This window comes from Mastigoproctus giganteus, chromosome 6 (genome assembly GCF_048544385.1).
Source record: "Mastigoproctus giganteus isolate SK-2022 chromosome 6, ASM4854438v1, whole genome shotgun sequence".
NCBI classification, from domain to species: Eukaryota; Metazoa; Arthropoda; class Arachnida; order Uropygi; family Thelyphonidae; genus Mastigoproctus; species Mastigoproctus giganteus.
The window spans coordinates 84,491,477-84,515,584 of NC_143580.1; the positions used below are offsets into that span (position 1 = coordinate 84,491,477).

The window sequence follows — 24,108 nt, forward strand, 5'->3', positions numbered from 1 at the left end:
CAATGGCAAAATCCTATGGGCTGTCCTGGCAGCCTGTCTGCACTGCTCAGAGAATTTCATATCTAACTGCACGTTCACCCCCAAATTTTTTTCATTTTCCACTACCCTGAGGGTACTACCACAGTTATTATGTTAATTTGGGGTTAGTGCTACCCATATGTAGTACTTTGCATTTATCAGTGTTAAACGTCAGTTGCCATTTCTCAGTCCATCCGCCTAACTTTTCTAGATCCTGTTACAGTAGCATACTGACATTATGTAGGCCTCCGTAGCAGAGTGGTCAGGAGTGGGAGTGCATTAGCACATGGCGCCTCCGTAGCCAGGAGGGAAGGAGCAGCAGTGCTTAGCACATGCTTCTTGATTAGACTGGGGTTCGAGCCAGTCACCACAAAATACGGAGGATGCAGAAAGGTCAGGGAATGACCACCGCATATCCCAGAGCAATATGGCCTTAGTTGCTAATGCTCCTAAAATACCAAATAACAACAGACACGCATTAGCACACGCTCTTTGAGTAGGCCAGGATCAAGCCCTTGACTGCTAAATACGGTCGATCTGCCAACCCACACTGGACCAGCGTGGCAGATTATGGTCCATTTCCCTCAATATGAATTGTTGAGGAGGCTTCCATCCTGCAGTGAGTTGATAATAGCTGCAGTTTACCTTTTTTTTTTTTGTTAACTGACATTACTTCCATTAACCAACCTTTGTATCATCTGCAAACTTGCACATCAAGCCTGATATACCTTCATCTCAGTATCATTGATAAATATAGGAAACAATAGTTGGCCCAATGCCGTATCTGGGAACTGCAATAATAACATTAGTCCACCAGGAGCAATGTCCACTGATTACTAATCTCTCTCTTCTCCCACTCAACCATCCCTTTATCCACAGTAACAAATGCCACACTGCTCCAATTTGTACAGCAGTCTTTTTATGTGCAACAGTATTAAAAGTATTCCTGAAATCGAAGTATATGATATCAGAATTATTTTTTGGATTCAGTTTCTTTGTAACCATATAGTAAGAAATCATATTGGTCAGACAAGATTTCCCCTTAACAAACCCATGCTGTGTTAAGTATAATTTTTTCCTTGTCTAGTTAATTCTGGAGAGAGAGAGAGAGAGAGAGAGAGAGAGAGAGACTTTACTGCACAACTTTTACTTTTGATTGTATCTGGTTACGTTACAAGATTGGATACTATTGCAATGTCCCTTCACCACCAAAAATCCGTGACTCCATTATTTTCTCTGGATCAGAAGTTAAAATAACAGGTCTGTGATTGCTCATGTCATCCTTTTATCCCCTTTGTGAATTTGGGATACATTTGTACATATCCAGTCTGCCAGAACTCCCCTGAATTCAAGGTTGCTCTCATAATTATGGCTAAGGGTTTGCTTGCTTACTTTGCTGCTTGCCTTAATATAATTGGATAGATCCCATCTACTCCAGGTTCCTTTCATGTTAAACTTCAATTTACCTTGCACTTTCCTCTTAGTTATTAAAAATTCATTTAACTCCCTGTTAGTGTTAGATAAACTTTTGGCATATCCTTCCCTGAAGAATTCCTCATGTGTGAATGTAGATGCAAAATACTTATTCAGTTTGTTAGAAACCTGAGCAGGATCATTAACAGTCGAACCATCAGTATCAAGTGGACCAATTTGATTTACCCCCTACCTTTTAGGGATTAGCATTAGTAGAGGCATATGATGTGCAAGAAAGCAAGCTTATGCAGCATCAGCCAAAAAAAACAAAAAAAAAAACACACCCATTTCACCCCTCTGTTCGTTCGAAATACCTGTCCAGCTGAGCCTTAAATTTATTTAGGCTATCAACTTCCACAACAAGGGATGGAAGTCTGTTCCGCCAACCAACTACCCACTGGTTTACATAAGTAATGAGGTCTGCTGTTTTTCTTTGCATCATTTGCCAAAGATTTCTTTTAATCTGCATTCACCTGTCTGACCTCCTTTTTGACTCTGATTACACAGTCGTTTATATCTACCATAGGCTTCTGTTTTGACCTATTCCCATGCACTTTTCTTCTCTGCCATGAGTTTCATCAGTTCATCTGACATCCATTTAGGTTGAAGAGTGTTTTTTAGTTGGTATGAAAAGCCTAGTAGCTTCTATGATTAATTCCTTGAATGCTTCACATATCGTCACCACCAAATACGGAGGATGCGGAAAGGTCAGGGAATGACCACCGCATATCCCGGAGCAATATGGCCTTAGTTGCTAATGCCTCTAAAAACCAAATAACAAACAACAAGCTTCACATATAGAGTTTGCTGATGGTAATATCATCATTTGGTTCCAATGTATAGAATTTAAAAACTGTCTGAAAGTCACCTTTATGAAGGCAACAATCTATCCCTTTGCCTTTGATGGTAGTTACATCTTTATTATTATTATTAGCTACATGGTGCAAGGAAGCCTGAGGCTTATGCTGCACCAGCCAAAAAAAAATTCCCCGAGTTACCCTGAGAGAGAGAGAGAGAGAGAGAGAGAGAGAGAGAGAGAGAGAGAGAGAGAGAGAGAGAGAGAGTGTCAAAAGTAGAAGGGAATCACCAAGAAAGAGGAGAAGAAGAATGATGATATCCAACTCAGGACCCTGGGTATGCCAAGCCCATACTCACCAGATGTGAGCCCCTGGGGTTTTAAGTAAGACCCAAATCAATACACTGATTACTGTCATCTAGTGATTCTTTTATCTGTAGATTCTTAATGCATGAATAATCTCTGCTGATAATGAGACGAAGAGTACAGCCAGGCCTCGCATAACGCAAGTTCGATAACGCGTTTTTCAGTTACCGCTATTTGAAAAAAATTTTTCACTATTTTTCACTTTACACAATGCAAATTTCCAGTTAACGCGATTTTTTTTTTTTTTTTTTTAATGCAATAGTTGAAAATGATTTGAAATGTGCGTTAAGCTTACCACGAGTCAATAAACAAATGTTTTTCCCGCCTTGGCGTGTTCCATCAACCATCGGAAGAAGACGTGTTACTTGTTTGTCTCCCGCTAATAAAGTCAATGCACACTTGCATTTAAAAATTCAAATTTTTAAATGAGCCAGATGAAAATGTTACGGCGAAGGAGATAATGGTAAAAGAACTAGATGAAATCTTTCGTATCGCAGAGAACCTCAAATAAAAGGTGGTGTGGTTCTCTGCGATATTTATTTTGCCAGGGTCCAGAGAAGATTGTTGCTGGCTATTGGAAATTGATTGATGAAATGAGAAAGTCAACACTGTTCAAATATTTCTGCAGCAGTCATTTCTTCATTGTGTATTTTATGTCTCAGAGGTTCCTAAACTTTCTCAGTTCATGGCACCTGCTCAGTAATTTTTTTCAAGGCACACCCAGACCAAAAGAAATACCTAACAGCTCTGTTTAGTAGTTAGATCCAAAAACTTAATAAGAAATGTTGAAACTGAGAACTACCTCGAGCTAGTAGTTTGCGCAGTGTTCGACAGATGTCGAGTATCACAGTGTTTCCTTCAAATTTAAAATATTCGGCGCGCAGTTTGGGAACCACTGTTTTATGCAATAAACATTTAATTCCATAATTATTTTCATTATCGTTTACATTGTATACAGTTAAAAAGTTATTTAAAAGGTATTTTTAAAATTCTTTATGGACATTCATTGGTCAAAGACCAATTATAATTTTTCCTATTGGTTATTATATTCAACTAACGCGTTTGCAGGATGAATTAATCGTGTTAATCGAGGCCAGCCTGTATTACTCCCTCTTGTTGCTTCTTTAACAGCCTGCTGTAGAAAAGTCATCCAAGAAATCCACAAAAGTCTTACTGGTCTGTAATTGACCAATCCACAAGTTCCAGTCAATATCTCGAAAGTTTACATCCTCCATTATAAGACATTCTGATTTTCTGGCCCATTCTATTTTTCTGTACAGCTGTTTGTTGTACTGGTCAGAGTCATTAAGCCTATAACACACTCCTGTTCTCAATTTTGTTTTCCCTGTGCTTATGTTACACCAAACTGACTCAACATTGCACTGGTTACCAATGTTGACCCGTTGCCCCTGCCTTAGATTTAATATGCTTCTAACCCCCCTCCCCCCAATCCTGTCTCTATACATTGTACTTCCCCATATTCAAATTCTGTATTCCTTATATCCTCAAATAAGCCTATGGGGCTGGGAAATTCCATATTCAAGAAAATTAATACTCAAACACCAGCCAGGTAATTAAATATTTAATATAAAATAATACAGTGAACTGGACTATTACAATAAGTACTAAAAGAAATAAAATCGGTTAAAACAGTTAAAAACAACAACGCTAAAATCTTTAAAATAAGTTAAAATACCAGAAATCCGAAGTTTTTGGAGACGGCTGTCTCCTTTCTCAACTGTATTCCTTATATTTGAATGACACCATGTCTCCAAAATCTCATTATCTGCATTTGATGTTTTGACCAGCACTTCAAATACTTACTATACTCTTGATACTCTTGGCATTGTGCATGCAAGTGTTCTTACTCTTAGTTAGCGTAACATGCCTCTTGTATTTACGTTTCCCAGCAGTTCTTGAAATCACTAGCACCTCGCTTTCAAGGCTGCTGCTCATTCCAGTAGAAGTGCAAGAATCACTCTCACCTCTGCCTGTGGCCATTGTTAATCCATTAGTCTGTGTATCCACCTAAGTTAGCAGTTTTCCGACCCACTCAACACTGCCTCAATAGCATCAGCAAATGTTAATATCAAATTACTTTGGACACAGAGCGAAATGCGCCTCCATAGCCAGGTGGGAAGGAGCAGCAGTGCATAGCACACGCTTCTTGATTAGACCAGGGTTCGAGCCCGTCACCACCAAATACGGAGGATGCGGAAAGGTCAGGGATTGACCACCGCATATCCCTGGAGCAATATGGCCTTAGTTGCTAATGCTCCTAAAAACCAAAACAAACAAACAAACAGAGCGAAATGGAGGCAGAATAAATGATGCCAAGTTTAATAATAGGAAAAACACATACATTAGATTAGATACATACAAAAAGCTTTCGGTTATTTTTGTTAACCTTCCTCAGTCAAACTGACAGTTAAGAGTGGAACATAAGGGCGTGTACTGCCAATCATGTACATGAACGTTGTGATTAATTGTTGGATGTTGAAGCCTGTGGCTGTGATGCATGTGAACGTTGCCAGCGTTTGTCATTAATCAAAATGGTTGTTTCGATGATAGGGTGGACACGACATCCACTGCTCCTGTTGACCAAGGTATTAGAGCATGTGATGTTCAACAACTTCAACCAGGCGCGTTGTCGATAGTGGCGGGACCTATCCACAATCACGACATCGCAGTGTGGGTCAATGTTGTGGTGGATTGCCCAAACATGTTCGGCAATAGCAGAGTGTTCTACATCCACTAAGTGGATTTCTCTTTCGTGTTCCGAAATAAGTTTTCTGAACAGTCTCCCAGTTTCCTCAATGTAGCAGCTAGTGCAGTCATGGCAAGAGATGCGGTAGACCAGACGACTTTGTAGTAAGGTGGGGACTGGTGTTTTCACTTTAGAGATGAGGGATAGTAACTTTCTGCCTGGTAGTTGTACGCATTTTATCCCATGTGATTTTAGGACCCTAGAAACCTGTTGTGATAGGTTTGGGTAGTATGGGATAAAGGCGCTCGCGGTTGAGTCATTACCTTGGATGTTTCTGTTGGTCGCTACGTGGCCATGTGTCTGTAGGTCACACCTGTCAAGGGTATTGATGGGATAGCCACACCTCGTAAGATCCGCCTTGATTTTAGCAATTTCGGCGTGCCTCTCATCTACAGAACTAGAGTGGGTCCAGGCACGAGTTAGCAAGGTTCGTGCAGTGGCAAGAAGATGGCTATGCACATGTGCTGACCAGAAGTTGGTAAATTGGCCAGCATGCATTGGTTTATGATAGACAGTTGTCTTCAAGCGCATGCCCTTGTGTTGGACAAGGGTGTCTAAGTATGGTATGGTGTTGTCAGATTCTAGCTGTATGGTGAATTTTATGAAAGGCGACAGAGAATTGAGGTGGTCTGAGTCGGTCACACGAATTTCTGGGGATAACCACAAACACATCATCCACGTAGTGACACCAAAAGGTAATGGAATCTAGTACATTCGTAAATGCACAGCCCTCTAATTCCTCTATTGTGATATTTGCCGTAACTGAACTAACTGGGGAACCCATGGCTGTGCCGTGTACCTGTTGGTAAAGGGAGTCGTTGAGCATAATTGCACCACCTGTTAAACACAGCCTGAGGGTGGTGGAGATATCATCTCCACCGCCCTGTCTGTGTTTTTCCTATTACTAAACTTTTCATAATTTTATTCTGTCTGTTTTGCTCTGTGTCCACAGTAATTCGATATTAATAATGAATCTAAGAGCACACAGGCCTCTTTAATCATATCAGCAAATGTACTTGCACCCTTTCTATTTGAGTGTATCCCATCCATGTAGAAGCAGTCTCTCCTGTTAACAAGCACAGACCATGCTGGGAAAAATCCTGCCCCAACGAGCCTCGCATAATCTCTCCACATCCGAATTGATTGAAAAGGTTCTCATCATGTACTCCCTCCTATTGTCTGGGCAGAATTGCAGACACTTTCAAATTCAACCCTAATGCCCAATGTTTTCTCAGCATTATGCTATACTTAATAAATCAGCAGATCTCATACTCTTAATATCATTAGTGCCAACGTGTTGAACAGTATCACCTTTTATGCCTTTAAAAGATAACTGCTCTACAGTGTCATCAAATTTTACCCCTGGCAAACATACCCTGATCCTATTGCACATATCCTGTAATGTAATTCTATCCTACTCTGTAAAAAAAAAAGTAAAGTGCAGCTGTTATCAACCTACTGCAGGATGGAAGCCTCCTCAACAATTCATGCTGAGGGAAATGGACCATAATCTGCCACGCTGGTCTAGTGCAGGTTGGCGGATCGACCGTATTCAGCAGTCAGGGGCTTGAACCCTGGTTTACTCAGAGCGTGTGCTACTGCACTCCCGCTCCTGACCACTCGGCTACAGAGGCTCTGTATTGTTATCTAATTGATTTAAAAATCTTGTTAGAGAAATTCCAGGAATAATAATATTGTGATCCTGATTTTCCATGCATCAGATTTTGTCATTTGGTACAGGACCAGTATAGGATCCCTTAGCAGGGAGTGATTTATGGAGTGATGAAGTGAGCAATTACGAGTGAGGTCTTAGGATATAACCTAAGGGTAGGGATTTCAATTCAGGAGAGGGAATCATGCAACCCTCATGTTTCATAGTCTGTATTAGCTAGGAAGACATCATGTGGAGATGGAAGATTGGTTAATAGTTGAATAACTAAAGTTGCTGGCATACCATTAAGAAAATGGATTTTAGAAAGTGACATATGGATGATAACCAAAGTGAATAAATAAAGAACTGGCTAGTTAATAGGAGTGGGGAGGGTGGAACAGTTAGAGAACAGTGAAAAGCTCTGAAGCATATAATAGTCATAACATGATTTGGAGTATTATCTCAGTAGTGGTAAGGCTGAAAAAGTCAGAGACAAAAGAAAAAAAGGTGGGGAAGGGAGTGAGGAGTACTACACAAAAATAAGAAGAAAGCAGCAAATCAGATTGAACCCATAATGATGTGGTAGTCATTGATAACTCAACTGATGAACTGAATGAGTACATCACTTTGCTCTTTATTGATAATTTCCTACATGGCATGGAAAAATGTGCTGATGATCCGGAGCACTCTTAAATCAGTGATATGTTGATTGCAAAGGATTATTTAGTAAAAACATATTTGAGCTTCAAGCCAAGGCCTGTATGATGGATGACATTTCATGACCTACACCCAGTTATTTTCAAGGAAGTGGCAAGAAAATGCAGATAATTAAGGTTAATTATGAGGGTTTCACTGGATTCAGGAGTCATTCACTTGGATTCAAAAAGTCCATATATTGACATTCCATGAACATATTCCGCAGAACAAACTGGGAACTTCAGTCTAGCTTAAGTGGTAAGATAAAATAATGGAAGTGATTATTAAGAATGCAATACACGTTCATCCAAATACCAAATGGTATTTTCAAGGGAGCTTGGCATTGTTTTGAAAAATAAAAATCTTGTTTAACTCACCTAGTAAAATATTATGACAGAGTGACTCATGTGTTGGATATAGGAAATAACTCTGACATTGTTTATTTGGATTTTAGCAAAGTCTGACTTGTTTCTTTATGAGAGTTTGTTATATAAGCTAGAACATACTAGTATTATGGGTGAGATCCTAAGATGAATTAAGAGGCAGGAGGCAAATAATTGTAATTTATGGTTGCTTTTTCCAGAAGGGACTAGAAGTGGGCCCTCGTGGATTGGAAGTGGGTCCACTCGTTTCTGATTTTCTTAGATGATATTGAAGAAAGGGATACAAGCATGATGTTAGATTTTCTGATGGAGTGAAGATTATTGCACAAGTTAATTATCAATGCCAAACAGCATCCCTTCAGGATGACTTGAGTTGGATTCAGAGATGGTCAGGTAAGTGGCAACTATGTTTCTGTGTTGCAAAATGTGACATTTTGCTCTTAGGAAATAGCAGTCCCACAACAACTTATACACTAGGAAGGGCCGAATTAGAAAAGGGTAGAGGGGAAAAAGGGATTTCAGGATTATGATTCACATAGACATGGAGTTCAATGTGCAATCTAGAAGGTAGCAAGGAGGGTGCCCATGGTGTCCTGTCATTGATTTATGGAACAATTATTTGCCGAGTGTTAGGTTTTAAATTCTGCTATAAGGCAGTTGTTGGACTACACTTGGAACAATACATCTAGGTATGGAGGCCCCGAGTGCCAAGCGAGTGATCTAGCGATTTACAGAGCGAATTTGAAAGCTTTTTTCTAAAGAGAAGTTGATAAAGAGATTTCCAAAGGCTTTACTTTCAAAGTTATTTATTTTCTGGCTCTTTGTAAATAAAGAAGGAAGCCTCCTACAAGAAAGGAAAGACACCTTTCTTTTGTATATATAACTACTTTTCTAACACACTAACCACTAACCTTTTATCGCTTGGTCACTGGTGGCACCGCTCCTGCCTCCACGTGGCGGGGCCGGTAACCCGGGGGATAAATCAACCCTCGGGGCTAAAAGGAGCAGAAATGGAAACGAATGAATTTCCACGTCTAGAGCCCAAGAGTGCTCAACATGACAATCGTGAACCCGACCATGACTTCTCTACCTCGAAGAGAATGAAAAAAGATGCAGGCAGACAGGAATCACCAGCCTTCCTGATTATCCATTCTCTGTCGGCACAGCCTGTTAGCAAGCTCTCCCCTTTCATCATCCAACGATGCCTTGAACATGCAGCATCATCACCAAAAATGGTGAAACGTCTCCAATCCGGGGACTTGTTAATAGAGACTTCTCTCCCAAGACACTCTGAACAACTACTGAAACTCACTACTTTAAGCGGAATTCCAATACAAGTCACTCCACATAACACCCTGAATTCATCCAAAGGAGTGATTACTGAGTGGGTTCTACTGAACGTGTCTGAAGAAGAAATAGTACAAGAACTAAAGACACAAAATGTAACTCATGCAAAAAGAATCATGATACGAAAAGATGGTACCTTAGTCCCAACACGTAACATAATTCTAACTTTCAATACACCGAATCTACCAGCATCAGTCAAAGCAGATTACTTGAATTGCCGTGTTCGACCCTTTATCCCAAATCCCCTAAGATGCTACAAATGCCAGAAATTTGGTCACTCCCAGACAGCATGCCGTGGCGTTCCAACATGTCCAAACTGTGGCTCCACAACTCATACCCAGTTAGAATGCAAAGCACAAACTCCACAGTGTCCTAATTGCAGGGGAAGCCATCCAGCATACTCTAAAGAATGTGATCTCTGGAAGATAGGCAAAAAAATTCAAAAATATAAGACTGAAAATAAAGTCTCCTATCAAGAAGCTAGGAAACAAATTAAACTAATCATGCCAAATAGCTCTTATGCCTCGATTATCCACTCTCACCAATCAGTAGCATGTCAGACAGAAGTGTCACTCTCTCCAGATAAATCGATTGCAGACTGGGCTCGATCAGTTCTATCGACCCAGCCTACATCAAAGCCAAACGCAGTTGATCAAAGTACGAATACACCTATCACAGTTCCAACCCAAATCATAACCCAAGGTAAAGTAACAGAAAAACCTCAAAAATCAGATCCTGTCGAGGTTAATCAACCACCCTCAACAAGGATGGATACTGACGATATGACGACTCAAGACCTTCTTGAATTACATGCAGATGATGAAATGGAAGATAGCAATAATTCAACATGCCCCAACTTCCCCAGAAAAGAAAAACCTAAGCTGGATCGTCACAAACAACCCACTTATAAAAAGCAGTCAGATTCATCTCCCTCTTTCAAATCCAAATAATGGAACAGATCATCCAGTGGAACTGTAGAGGCCTTCGCAGCAACATCGATGATATCCATGAATTAATTCACCAATAGATATACCGTAGGTTATATACCGTACTAGATAGCGTTAGTTGAACTTCGTTAGCAGTTAAATTGTACGTTTAAATAAATACATATAACGACTTAGATTACAAACGTAATATAATTAATAACATAACATAATTAATTAATAAATTAATAGAATCATGACTCAGACCAGAGCAGCAAAGCAAAAGGCTCAAGCTAATGGAAGTGCTGTGGCTCAGAGCAGAACTGAGGGGGGCAGTTGTCCTCTGACTCACAGCCTTATAAAATGCACTGTTTGCTTGATGTTTGCAGAGCAATCGGGTACGGGACATGATACTGCCAAGGGGGATGTCTTTGTGTGTGCGCGATGCAAGGAGTGTATCGATATCAGGCAACAACTCGGCGTTCTTATGGGCCTATATGAGAGCTTGAAGGACAGGGTGGATGCCCTTGAAGAAACTAAATTGAGGGGCCCATCAAGCTCTCAGCTGCCCACATCAACGCCAGAGCTTGCACTTGGGCATCGCGTGACACAGAGGCAACCCCCAAGGCAGAATGCGCTGGTCCCGAAGGAACTAGTAGTTGTTGGTGACTCTATTGTCAGGGAAACGGGGAACATGCTTTGTAAAAAAGATAGGTGGAACAGGACCAGGGTATGTCTGCCAGGGGCAAAGGTTGATGATGTTGTAGAGCAGATATCATCTTTTAAGGGCACAAAAGGTGATATAGTTGTACACGTTGGCACTAATGATATTAAGAGTAGGAGACCGGCAGAATTACTTAACAAGTACAGGTCACTGATGAAAAAAAGCCGTGAATTAGGGTTGAATTTGAAAGTGTCTGCAATTCTGCCCAGACATGATAGGAGGGAGTATATGATGAGAGCCTTGTCGATCAATTCGGCCCTGGAAAGATTGTGCAAGGCTCAAGGGGTAGAATTTTTTTCAGCCTGGACTGTACTTGTTAACAGGAGAGATTGCTTCTACAGGGATGGGATACACTTAAATAGAAAGGGTGCAAGAATATTTGCTGATGCTATCGAGGCAGTGTTAGGTGGGTCGGAAAACTGCTAGCTTGGGGGGAGACAAAGACCAATAGATTGACAGTAGCCACTGGCAGAGGTGAAAGAGATTCTTGCACTGCTTCTATTAGAATGAGCAGAAGCCTGAAAAACAAGATGCATGGTATTTCAGAGACTGCTGGAAGCCATTGCGGTACAAGTAAACACATGGGTTGTGTTAGGGTAGCTAAGAATAGAAACAGGTGCAGGTATACTTGCGTGTACACCAATGCTAGGAGTTTAGTAAATAAATTTGATGAATTTGAGGTATTGCTCAAAACATCGAAGGCAGATATTGTTGGGATATCAGAGACGTGGTGTCACACAGATATAAGGGATGCGGAACTGCAATTTGGGGAGTACAACGTCTACAGAAAGGATAGACAGGAAAGGAAGGGGGGAGGTGTTATGCTATTAGTTAAGAAACACATAAAAACCAAGGAAGTGAAGCCAGTCGACATCGCTGGACAGTGCAGTGTGGAGTCAGTTTGGTGTGACATAAACATTGGGAGATCAAAATTGAGAGTAGGAGTGTGCTATAGGCCTAATGACTCTGATGAGTATAATAAGGAACTGTACAGGGAAATAGAGTGGGCCAGTAAATCAGAGTGTCTTATAATGGGAGATTTTAATTTCCCAGATATTGACTGGAATTTGGGGGCTGGATACTCACACACTAGCAGGGCTTTTGTGGATTTATTGGATGATTGTTTTCTACATCAGCATGTTCGGGAGGCAACTAGAGGGAGTAATACTCTTGATTTGATTATTAGCAGTGATTCTTCATGCATTAAGAATCTGCAGATAAATGAAACACTAGGTGGCAGTGATCACAGTGTGCTGAAGTGGAATTTACTCAAAGAGGTAACTACCATTAGGGGTAAAGGGAAGGGTTATTGCTTCCGTAAAGGCGACTACGATGGACTGAGACAGTATTTAAATTCTATACAGTGGGACCAACTGATGATGTTACCAACAGCAAATTCAAAATGGGAAGCATTCAAAGAACTTATCTTGGAAGCTACTAGGCTTTACATACCAACTAAGAAATATTGTTCAAGGTTTAGGCCAAAATGGATGTCAGATGAACTAATGAGGCATATGGCAGAGAAGAAAAATGCATGGGATACTTACAAATTAACACATGACACAGAAACCTATGATAGATACAAGTTGATATGCAACCAAGTTACAAAGGAGGTTAGGCAGGCGAAGGCAGATTACGAGAAATCTTTGGCAAGGGATGCAAAGAAAAACAGCAAAGAGTTCTTTACTTATGTAAACTGTAGAAGGAAGGGGATGAATCAGATTGGTCCACTTGATATCGTTGGGTCAACTGTTGATGATCCTGCTCAGGTAGCTAACAAACTAAATGAATATTTTGCATCGACATTCACACATGAGGAGTTATTCAGCGAGGGGAATGCCAGAGGTGTATTCAACTCTAGCAGTAAGTTACAGAATCTTGAAATAACTGGGAGTAAAGTGGAGGAGAAACTGTTGAAGATAAACACAAGAAAGGCACCCGGGGTGGATGGGATCTATCCAGTTATATTAAAGGAGGCAGCAAAGGAAGTAAGCAAACCCTTAGCCATAATTATGAGAGCTTCCTTGGACTCAGGGGAGGTACCCATAGACTGGAAATGTGCAAATGTGACCCCAATTCACAAAGGAGGATCAAAGGCTGACACAAGTAATTATAGACCTGTGAGCTTAACTTCTGTTCCAGGAAAATTAATGGAGGCACTGGTTAAAGAAGCACTGCAGGATCATTTAGACAAGACTTCAGTTATAGCTCAGACACAGCATGGTTTTGTTAAGGGGAAGTCTTGCCTGACCAACTTGATTGGATACTATGATGCAGTCACAAAAGAACTGGATGCAGGGAATAACTTTGATATTATATACTTGGATCTTAGAAAGGCTTTTGATACTGTTGCACATGGAAGACTGCTACACAAATTGGAGCAGTGTGACATTGGAGGCAAATTGCTGCTATGGATAAAGGGGTGGTTGAGGGGGAGAAGACAGAGAGTGGTAATCAATGGACACTGCTCATCGTGGACTGATGTTATTAGTGGAGTCCCTCAGGGCTCAGTGTTGGGTCCATTATTGTTTTCTGTATTTATAAATGATATTGATGATGGTATATCGGGATTAATGTCCAAGTTTGCAGACGATACAAAGGTTGGCAGGGTTGTCAAGGACACTACTGACACTATGCTGCTGCAACAGGACCTGGAAAGGTTGAGCAGATGGGCTGAGAGGTGGCAAATGAAGTTTAACATTGACAAATGTAAAGTACTACACATGGGAAACAGCAACCCCAGAGCAACGTATCAACTCTGTGGTACAACACTGACAGTGGTAGAGAATGAAAGGGACTTGGGGGTGGTTGTGCAGGCAGATATGAAGTTCTCTGAGCAGTGCAGACGGGCTGCAAGAGTAGCTCATGGAGTATTGTCAATGATATACAGGAATTTTTCCAGCAGGGATAAGGAGGTGATTATTCCATTGTATAAGGTGATGGTCAGGCCACACCTAGAGTACTGTATACAGGTCTGGAGGCCTCATTTCAAGAAGGATGTAGAGCTGTTGGAACGAGTACAGAGAAGGGCAACAAGATTAGTGAATGGAACAAAGGGGTGCTCTTACGAAGAAAGGCTTAAGTTTTGCAAATTACAGTGTCTGGAGACTAGGCACCAGCGAGGTGATCTGATAGAGGTGTATAAAGCCTTGAATGGTTTAAGCATGCTCAATGCTGATGGGATTCTTCCTCTAGCTCAGAATAATCACCTGAGAGGGCATAAATTCAAATTGAGGAAAGACAGATGTAGGATAGACGTGCGGAAATTTGCCTTTAGCCAGCGGGTGGTTGGTTGGTGGAACAGACTTCCATCCCTTGTGGTGGAGGTTGATAGCCTAAATAAGTTTAAGGCTCAGCTGGACAGGTATTTTGAACGAACAGAGGGGTGAAGTGGAAGTGGTTTTTTTTTTTTTTTTTTTTTTTTTTTGGCTGATGCTGCATAAGCTTGCTTTCTTGCATCAAATGCCTCTACTAAAAAAAAAAAAAAAAATACCGACCTCTTGCAATATGCTTGCAGGAAACGAATTTGACACCTCAGAACTCAATCAAAATCAAAAATTATACCTTGTTTAGACAAGACAGAGCTGGCACTAACAGTGCTCACGGAGGAGTAGCAATACTCGTGGATTCAAGCATCCCCTCCAGACGCATCCATTTACAAACCTCCTTAGAAGCTGTTGCCACTCGCGTTGTAAATGGTATTACACTGACACTGGTTTCAATCTATCTTCCACCAAATCATCAATATACCATTCAAGAAATCGAAGATCTTGTCTTGCAGTTACCATCTCCCTTTTGTATCCTAGGAGACTTTAATGCCCACCATCCAATATGGGGTTCACCTATATCAGACAAACGAGGGAAGCTTATTGAAATGTTGATAGACAGGCAAAATTTAACTTTACTAAATACTGGCACTCCCACATATATCCATCTCCCTACAGGTTCAACTTCTACAATAGACCTTACCATTTGTTCCCCAATCCTCTTTCCAAGTATAGAGTGGGTAACTCTAAGCGATCCTTATAGCAGTGACCACTATCCCATAATCTGCAAAATTCAAACATCCTGTTCCTTCCCAACAGAAAATCCAATGAAATGGAAACTCTCAAGAGCTGACTGGATAAAATACAGAACGCACATATCATTTGACAACTACATTATTCAGTCCTGTTCCATCGACAGTGTTACTGAGCACATCACAAATCAAATTCTGTCAGCCGCATCCGCTACCATTCCTCAATATCAAGTAAGAAATAGACGAAAAACAAATTATTGGTGGAATGAAGACTGCAACCATGCGAAAAAAGAGAAAAACAAAGCGTGGAACCTTTTCCGCAAACACCCAACCACCTCCAATCTTATTAGTTATAAACGTCTTAGAGCAAAAGCTCGTTACATCAGACGTAAAGCGAAAAAAGAAAATTGGATTAAATTCGCCTCGTCAGTAAATAAAAATACTGATATTAGATTAATCTGGAGAAAAATAAAATGTTTAAACAGTAAATCCCCTCCTTTATCCACCCCACTAATGAACTGGAATGGACAGGAGCTTTCTACCCCTGCAGAAATATCAAATGCACTGGGAACCACATTTTCTCAGTTGTCCTCTTCTGTCGCCTATGATCAAACATTTCAAAAACTTAAAACAATTGCAGAGAAATCCAGACTAAATTTCACTGACAATTCCACTTTACCTTATAATAAACCATTTACCATGCTTGAGCTGCAACAATCCCTTAACAACTCAAGAAACAGTGCTGCTGGCCCAGATGGGATATACTATATAATGTTGCGAAATTTGGATCAGAGATCACTCTCATTACTGCTCATATTTTTCAATCGCATTTTTTCCGAACATTCCTTCCCAAGTTCCTGGAGTCATTCTTATGTACTAGCAATTGCAAAGCCCGGCAAAGACCATTCTGTTCCGCAAAATTACAGACCAATATCCCTTACCAGCTGTCTAAGCCTTTGACACTACATGGCAATTCGGCCTCTTAAAAGATCTGCATTCTCTTGGCCTGAGAGGTAATCTATCATACTTTATCAAAAATTTTCTACATCAGAGATCCTTTCAAGTTCGTTACCGGGGAACCCTCTCTAAGATCTATACCCAAGAAGAAGGAATTCCGCAAGGGTCGGTTCTCAGTGCCACTTTATTTGCAATGAGAATGAATCACATAATTGAACTCATTCCGAAAACTGTAGATTCCTACCTCTTTGCAGACGATCTCTCAATATCCTGTCATTCTCAAAACATGCATTATATTGAACGCCAGCTACAAATATCAATTAATCGCATCCTGACATGGATGACACAAAATGGTTATAGACTATCCAGCCAGAAATCTGCTGCCATACACTTCTGTAACAGACGCAATATGCATCCTGAACCCGAGCTCCACTTGAATAACCATCCTCTTCCCATAGCTAATTGTATTCGTTTACTGGGATTATTTTTCGACAGCAAGTTAAACTTCCAAAAACACGTTGAATATCTCCGGACAAACTGTCAAAAGAAACTGAACATACTCAGAGTTTTATTAGCGACAACATGGGGAGCAGATCGTTACACCCTGCTTCACCTATACAGAACCATAATTAGATCACGCCTGGACTACGGGGTGCCTGTTTTTGATTCTGCTAGGGAGAGTGTTTTATCTCGCCTCAACCCTATCCAACATTCAGCTCTTAGATCAGCATTAGGTGCGTTCAGAACATCTCCAGTGCAAAGTTTATATATCGAAGCCCATGAACCTCCTCTAAATATCAGGAGAAAGATGTTGCTGTTAAACTATGCAATCAAGATCCACAGCCAGGTAACCCATCCAAATTGGTCAATACTTCATGATCCGCTGTATATGACCCTGTATAGAAACAAACCACAGACAGTTCGGCCGCTGGTATTAGGCTAAAACATCTAACAGAAGATTGGGATATACACTTTGATAAAATCTTGCAAGATCCTATAGATCCTGACCCTCCATGGCCTGTCATCACGCCATGTTGTGACAAGTATTTCCATCAGTGGGGTAAACAATCTCTATCAGACTTTACCATCCAACAGCTGCACACTGAACATGCTCAACAATATCCTGACTTCGCTAAAATATATACAGATGGATCGAAATCCGAGAGTGGATCGGGTGCAGCAGTGGTGCTCCCTGATAAAATAGTTTCTCAATCTCTTCCGACAGAGTGTAGTAGCTACACAACTGAATTATTTGCCATAAAGCTTGCATTAGAAAATGTCTTCCATATGTCAATTCAAAAGAGCATAATATACACAGACTCGCAAGGTTCCGTATTAGCATTGCAAAACAATTCCCCACCTACTCATCCGATATTAAAGCTCATCAAAACACAGTTAATACGTCTTAGAGAGCATCAGCAAAAGATTATCTTCTGCTGGATCCCAGGCCATACCGGTATACCAGGGAATGAAATTGCAGATGGTGCTGCCAAAAATCCATCCAGCCCAGCCCCAACGAATTCTCTAGTACCCGTCACAGATTATAAAATGAATATACAAAGAATATGTAAAGATCAATGGACTCTTCAGTGGTAAACACAATTCCATAATAAACTATTCCAAATAAAACCCTGACCAAAATTATGGGCTTCTAGCTCTATAGCAAATAGACAAGAAGTAGTAATTCTAGCCAGAGCCAGAATCGGCCATACTCATTTAACCCATCTGTTTCTTTTGTCAGGAAATGATCCTCCCCAGTGTAATCATTGTCATACACCACTCACAGTCAAACACATACTTCTGGACTGTACTCTATATAATAATGCTCGACTAATGTCTTTCAAATCTCTGTCAAATTTAAAGGAACCTTTGTCACTTCGCCATATCATAGGTGAAAATTCAAATCTTGCAGAATTCTTCTCCTTTCTAAAACGAATAAGATTGTATAACCGTATTTAACTGCTTCTAAGTCAACAAACACAGACTGTATGCATCACTTCCATAAGTGCAATATGGCCTAAGTAGCCATTGCACTTTAAACCCCAACAACAACAACAACTAGGTATGGAGGCCACACATAAAGAAAGACGAGCAATACTTCTGGTGAGATTTGCATACAGTTGTCTATACTAGGTGAGACTTCAGCTATGTGGGCTACAGAACCTGGTAACCAGATACCTTAGCACAGATCTAACTGAAGTTCACGTGACTGAGTAGTGACAGTAAAATGAGTGAAGGCAATATTTTAACATATTAATGATGATTGAAGCAGGAGATATAAATTCAAAATAAGACAGAAGAAATATAGAATGGATTGTGGAAAAATTTTCTTTATCTGGGAAGTAGTTAATCACTGAAATACATTGCTTTCAGGCTAGTAGTTTGATGAAATTCAAAGGCCGGCTTGTACCAGTACCTATGAATATTCTAGACTTGATCATCATCATCCATGAACCACATGACATCATAGAGTTTTGACAGTACAGGGACCATTAGTAGGAGTGATTGTGGAGTTCTAAGTTGGATGAACAGAAGAGAGGCATCAGTTGTTAAAAGCAAAGGAATGGGTTTTAATTTCAGGAAAGGAGGTTTATAATAGTTTAAGTTACTACACAGCCTCCATCAACTGGAGGAGGAGCAAACAGACAGGTCCTATCTTAGGCGTAGGCATGTGCATAGGGCCCATACTTTGAGGGGGGCCTGTAAATGGCAATGGACACAGCCAAAATCGGTGATATCCAGTAGTGTAACGACAAACACGAGTGCTTGTGTTCCTTATAAAACTTTAAAATAAAATATACTTTCAAATTGTAATGTAGCTTCTAGTCAAAATGTGTGTGCCACTGATATGTTCAGATTTGTATATATTTCCTTAGAAATATATGCAGATTTATTTGCTTTACATTTTTATATTGATTGTGTGTTAATTGTAATTTTCCAAGGTTGTGTAATCCTAATTGATTGTGTAATCCCTATTTTCTTATGCCCTATTTTTTTACTATTAAAGTAGGACATTTCATAATGAACATTTTTACAGTGGCCCCAAAAAAAACTTTTGCTTAGGGCCCACATATCCTCAAGTTAGGCCCTGTAAACAGAACATGAATTCATCTGTAATTTTACCGTAGATTATGAGATTAAACTGGAAAATGCAGATTATGAGAAATCACTGGCTAGGAGAACAAATTTTTCATATATCTGAATAGAAAATACAGAAGAATGAGCCAGATCATGCCCTTTGTAACAGGTGTGGAAAAGTTTTAGATCCCCAGCTGATGTTGTGGATGAACTGAACAGGCATTGATATTTACAAACTTCATGGTGAAAAGAAATTGTGCAGTTGAAGCTGGAGAATCTTTTGAGCTTAAGAAAGCTCAAAAGTTAGTCTGACTTCAGTGGTAGAGAAAATCATAGAGACAGGATCATTTACATAGAAATGGAATTCTGAAGGAATCACAACATGGTTCTATAAAGGGAAAATCGTGTTTTGACAGTCCCTCAAGAGCTCGTGTAGGAAATGATTTCAATATTGTTTACCCAGATTTCAGTGAAGCATTTGACTTAGCCTTACATGAGAAGTTACTGTATAAGCTGGAACATTCTGGGATCACATAAAAAATCCTTAGATCAACCACAGGATGGCTGCAGTTCAGAAATCAGATGGTTGCGATTAATGGTTATTCTTCATGTTGGGCTAATGTGGGGTTCTACAAAGATCAGTATTGGGACTACTGTTTTCAATCTTCTTAAATGATATCAGTGAAGGGATAGAGGATGTGATGTCAAAATTTGCAGATGATTTCAAGTTTGGTAGAGTAGTTAACGTTCAGTGCCAGGCACAGTTTCTTCAGGATGACTTAGATAAACCCTAGAGATGGTCAGAAAAGTGACCATTATCTTTTAATGCATTAGCATTAGTAGAGGCATATGATGCAAGAAAGCAAGCTTATTCAGCATCAGCCAAAAAAAAAAAAAAAAAAACAACCACTACTCCCATTTCACCCCTCTGTTCGTTCGAAATACCTGTCCAGCTGAGCCTTAAATTTGTTTAGGCTATCAACTTCAACAACAAGCGATGGGAGTCTATTCCACAAACTAACTGCCCGCTGGCTAGAGGCAAATTTCCTCACATCTATCCGACATCCGTCCTTCCTCAATTTGAATTTATGCCCTCTCAGGTGATTATTCTGAGCAAGAGGAAAAATCCCATCGGCATTGAGCATGCTCAAGCCATTCAAAGCCTTATACACCTCTATCAGATCACCTCGCCGATGCCTAGTCTCCAGGCTCTGTAATTTGCATAACTTAAGCCTTCCTTCGTAAGAGCAACCCTTTGTTCCATTCACTAATCTTGTTGCCCTTCTCTGTACTCGTTCCAGCAGCTCTACATCCTTCTTGAAATGAGGCCTCCAGACCTGTATACAGTACTCAAGGTGTGGCCTGACCAATGCCTTATACAAGGGAATAATCACATCCCTATCCCTGCTAGAAAAATTCCTGTATATCATTGACAAGACACCATGAGCTACTCTTGCAGCTAGTCTGCACTGCTCAGAGAACTTCATATCTGCCTGCACAATTACCCCCAGGTCCTTTTCATTCTCTACCACTGTCAGCGTAGTACCACAGAGTTGATACGTTGATCTGGGGTTACTGTTTCCCATATATAGTACTTTACATTTGTCAATGTTAAACTTCATTTGCCACCTCTCAGCCCATCTGCTCAACCTTTCCAGATCCTGTAGCAGCAGCATAGTATCAGTAGTGTCCTTAACAACCCTGCCAACCTTGGTATCGTCTGCAAACTTGGACATTAAGCCTGATACACCATCATCAATATCATTTATAAATACAGAAAACAACAATGGACCCAACACTGAACCCTGAGGAACTCCACTAATAACATTAGTCCACGTTGAGCAGTGTCCATTGATTACCACTCTCTGTCTTCTGCCACTCAACCATCCCTTTATCCATAGCAGCAATTTGCCTCCAATGCCACACTTCTCCAGTTTGTGCAGCAGTCTTCCATGCGCAACAGTATCAAAAGCCTTTCTAAGATCCAAATATATATATCAGAGTTATTCCCTGCATCCAGTTCTTTTGTGACTACATCATAGTATCCAATCAAATTGGTCAGACAAGACCTGCCCTTAACAAAACCATGCTGTGTCTGAGCTATAACTGAATTCTTGTCCAGATGATCCTGCAGTGCTTCTTTAACCAGTGCCTCCATTAATTTTCCTGGAACCGAAGTTAAACTAACAGGTCTATAATTACTTGTCAGCCTTTGATCCTCCTTTGTGAATTGGGGTTACATTTGCACATCTCTAGTCCATGGGTACCTCCCCTGAGTTCAAAGAAGCTCTCATAATTATGGCTAGGGGTTTGCTTACTTCCTTTGCTGCCTCCTTTAATATAACTGGATAGATCCCATCCACCCCGGGTGCCTTTTTTATGTTTATCCTCAACAATTTCTCCTCCACTTTCCTCTCAGTTATTAGAAAATAATCTAGCTCACTGCCAATGTTTACTTCACCTACGACATTCCCCTTCCTGAATAACTCCTCATGTGTGAATGTAGATGCAAAATACTCGTTTAGATTGTTATCCACCTGAGCTGGATCCTCAACTGTTGCACCATCAACATCCAGTGGACCAATCTGATTCATCCCTTTCCTTCTTGAGTTTAAATAGGTAAAGAACTCTTTTCTGTTTTTCTTTGCATCCTTTGCCAAGGATTTCTCATAATCTGCCTTTGCCTGCCTAATCTCCTTTGTGACTTGGTTACAGACCAACTTATATCTATCATAGACTTCCATGTCACCCATTAATTTGTATGTATCCCATGCATTTTTCTTCTCTGCCATATGTCTTATTAGTTCATCTGACAACCATTTAGGCCTGAACCTTGAACAATATTTCTTGGTTGGTATGTAAAGCCTGGTAGCTTCCAAGATTAGTTCCTTGAATGCTTCCCATTTTGAATTTGCTGTTGGTAACATCATCAGTTGGTCCCACTGTATAGAATTTAAATACTGTCTCAGACCATCATAGTCGCCTTTACGAAAGCAAAAACCCTTCCCTTTACCTCTGATGGTAGTTACCTCCTTGAGTAAATTCCACTTCAGCACACTGTGATCACTGCCACCCAGTGGTTCCTTTATCTGCAGATTCCTAATGCATGAAGAATCACTACTGATAATCAGATCAAGAGTATTACTCCCTCTAGTTGCCTCCTGAACATGCTGGTGTAGAAAACAATCATCCAATAAATCCACAAAAGCCTTGCTAGTGTGTGAGTGACCAACCCACAAATTCCAGTCAATATCTGGGAAATTAAAATCCCCCATTATAAGACTCTCTGATTTACTGGCCCATTCTATTTCCTTGTACAGTATCTTATTATACTCATCAGAGCCATTAGGCCTATAGCACACTCCTACTCTCAATTTTGATTTACCTATGCTTATGTCACACCAAACTGACTCAACACTGCTCTGTCCATCTATGTCGACTGGCTTCACTTCCTTGGATTTTATGTGTTTTTTAACTAATAGCATAACCCCTCCTCCCCTCCTGTCCTGTCTATCCTTTCTATACACATTGTACTCCCCAAATTCCAGTTCTGCATTCCTTATATCTGTGTGACACCACGTCTCTGATATCCCAACAATATCTGCCTTTGATGTTTTGAGCAATACCACAAATTCATCAAATTTATTTACTAAACTCCTAGCATTGGTGTACACGCAAGTATACATGCACCTGTTTCTAATCTTAGCTACCCTAACACAACCCATGTGTTTACTTGTACCGCAGTGACTTCCAGCAGTCTCTGAAATATCCTGCATCTTGTTTTTCAGGCTTCTGCTCATTCCAATAGAAGCAGTGCAAGAATCTCTTTCACCTCTGCCAGTGGCTACTGTTAATCCATTAGTCTTTGTCTCCCCCCCCAAGCTAGCAGTTTTCCAACCCACCTAACACTGCCTCGATAGCATCAGCAAATATTCTTGCACCCTTTCTATTTAAGTGTATCCCATCCCTGTAGAAGCAATCTCTCATGTTAACAAGTAAAATGCAGCAAAAAATGCAGCAAAGTGCAAGGCCTTAAGCTTGGGGAATAGCAACCACATTGGGGATTGACCTAAAAACAGATGGAGAAGGGGCTTGGAGTTACAATGTGGTCATACATGAAGCTCTCAGAGCAGTGTAGACAGATGGAAAGGAAGATCCATGGTGTCCTATTAATGAGATTTTTTTTTTCAAATGTTTGCTTGTATTAGGGGGCCATAACACCACAGTATAAGGCAATTGTAAGACATGGAGTACTCTGTTTAAGTATTGAGACTCCACCTGAAAAAAAAAAAATATATATACCAAGCTTCTTGAAAGGGTTCAAAGACTGGCAATGTGCCTGGTTGATACCTGCAAAAGGATATCCATATGAGAAAAGACTTTGAATATGTGGGTTACAGAGCTTGGTAACTAGGCACCTTAGATGAGAAAGTTAACTGATTGACTGTGGAATTTTCACTTTTATTAATGATTCCAGAACTAGGTGCCATAAATCCAAATTATGGGAGAAGGGGTTTAGACTGGAATTTCTTTTAGCCAGAAAGTTAATTACTGGATAAGTAGTTGCTTCAATGGGTGGTTGAGGCCAACTGCTTGGAGAAATTTGGTGGTGAACTGGATAGCTAGTTTATTATTTATTCTGTATTATTATTTTTTAATTATGTAATTGTTTATAATAATTACTTAATTAAATAATAATAAGATAATAATAAAAAAATATTTATTATTATTTTTGGCTGCTATAGCAAAAGCCTCAGGCTATAGGGAAACAAGGATATATATATATATATATATATATATATATATATTTTTTTTTTTTTTTTGAATTGTTTTGTGCTGATGCAGCAAAAGCCTGGCTCCCTTGTATCATGGACCAATATTAAGACTAATAATGATTTAATTAATATTATA

At 40.1% G+C, this 24,108-nt stretch overlaps 1 protein-coding gene across 5 annotated transcripts in view; it reads left to right on the forward strand.

Annotated features, from left to right (window-relative positions):
- The window catches only part of mRNA-cap (RNA guanylyltransferase and 5'-phosphatase mRNA capping enzyme), a 548,400-nt gene that overhangs the window by 59,605 nt on the left and 464,687 nt on the right, over window positions 1–24,108 (forward strand). For 2 of the 5 annotated variants that reach the window (XM_090376082.1, XM_090376083.1), the window contains one exon: window positions 8,351–8,543. The exons of the other annotated variants lie outside the window; for them this stretch is intronic. The gene's annotated coding sequence lies outside the window, so the exon portion shown is untranslated. The remainder of the gene's footprint in view (window positions 1–8,350; window positions 8,544–24,108) is intronic. 5 annotated transcript variants of the gene reach the window in all.